The sequence below is a fragment of the Hipposideros armiger genome, unplaced genomic scaffold (assembly GCF_001890085.2).
Source record: "Hipposideros armiger isolate ML-2016 unplaced genomic scaffold, ASM189008v1 scaffold_293, whole genome shotgun sequence".
Classification (NCBI taxonomy): domain Eukaryota; kingdom Metazoa; phylum Chordata; class Mammalia; order Chiroptera; family Hipposideridae; genus Hipposideros; species Hipposideros armiger.
Window position 1 is genome coordinate 457,977 of NW_017731643.1, and position 1,748 is coordinate 459,724.

The window sequence follows — 1,748 nt, forward strand, 5'->3', positions numbered from 1 at the left end:
TAATGTTAGAAGTGTTTGGGGTCTTTAGTGAGAAGTGTGGTGATGTTTTTGTGACCAGATATATGCGGTAGGAACTTAACTCTAGTTGCTATCAATTAGCTTTTGGTAAAACTGGTTTCTTTATATGTCTTTTCACTTAAAGTCACAGCTTCTGAGAACCTACCGAAGACTGATTCTGATTCTCTGTAGAATCAGAGCTGAAATGAACTATTTAGGTCATCGTCCTGTCCCTAGTTTTATAGCTAAGAAAACGGAGGCTCAGTGAAGTGACAACTGTCCCCAAGCTCACACAGTTGCCTGCATCAAGTCAGGTCTTCTGTTTCCCAGCCCAAAGTCCCTTCCACGCCCTCAAGCTATTTCCAGTACACAGTCCTGCTCAATACCCTGAAGCCAGAGAGAGGCTGCCATCAGCCCCAGGCAAGTAGGGGACCCAGTCACTCCAGGATCGGGGCTGGGCTGGGCTGGGCTGGCATGAGTAGCAGACAGACAGAGGACAAATCTCCAGACTCCTGTGGCTTCCTGGACACAGGCTGCTGGTCCTGAATGTGGATTCCAGGCAGACCGAAGTTCTGCTGGGGAAATAAAATAATTGGGCAATTAGCTCGTGGCCAAAGGAAGACCAGGAATGTGGATTGGGAGGCTTTTGACGAGGGACTCAGTAGTCAGAAGGAGGGCAGCTGCCCTTTGTCATGCAAAGGAGGGAACCAGGCCTCACCTCTGATATTGGGTCTAGAAGGAGAGTCTGGTCGGGCAGTCTGCGGGGTCAGGATGGGCTTGAAAAGCAGAAAAACTGTCAAACAGCCACTTCTGACAATGGGGAAGGGACAACTACCTACAAAGCTTAAAGACCTCTCTCCCTTAAGGCTTTCGGTGGGGTGGAAGACACCCATGCTGTTTACGAACCTGGATGGTTAGGGATTTTCAAACGGCGTGAAGATGTTTTTTTTTCCAGGGATATTATGCTGTGAATGATGTGTCACTGTACGAATGCTCTACAAGAAGGCAAACACTGTGTTCCCATGCACGTCCGTCAGGACCGAGGACATTTATCATAAAACGGGTCTCCTCCAACCCAGACAGACGGCCGTGAGGTCATCCAGCCTTTCAGCCTGCTCTGTCCTCTCCGGACCAGGCTCCGTGGTTTCTGCAGGGGCGCCCCCTGACCTGGTGTCACTCCACACAGCTTGGCCACATGGAGCCACAACGCCAGCTGCCCCTGAGCTTTGGAGTGGCCCCCCATTCTTCACCCCCAGACAGCTGCTCCACAACCCGTTCTGGAACCTCCCACCTTCCACCAGGCCTGGCGTGTTCCTGGCGGCGTCCCTGGGGGCAGTGATTTCTGCCTGGAATCACCTGAGGAGCCTGTGTAGCCACAGATCCCTGGGCCCCAGCCAGGCCTCCTGAGTACCTGAGTAGGCTTTGCCAGGAGCACAGCGCAGGGATCTGAACGTTAAGGCTTCTCTCTACATTAGGTTTGAGAAGGAGGGTGAGGATGGGGTGGGGTGGGGTGGGGAGTGCAATAGCAGAAAGAAATGGATAGATGGATGAGCCCCTTTTTGCTAAAAATTTTGAAATTTGGACTAAGAGTCATGAAATCTTAGTCCAGAGTAAGACCAGTATTCCATTCAGGAAACGAGTAACCAACACATAACTTTAAAGTTGAAAAATACCTACACTTGGAAGATGTACAGACAGTGACAAATGTCTCCTATGCTGCCACCTTCCGCAGAGCAACGCTGCATCCTATA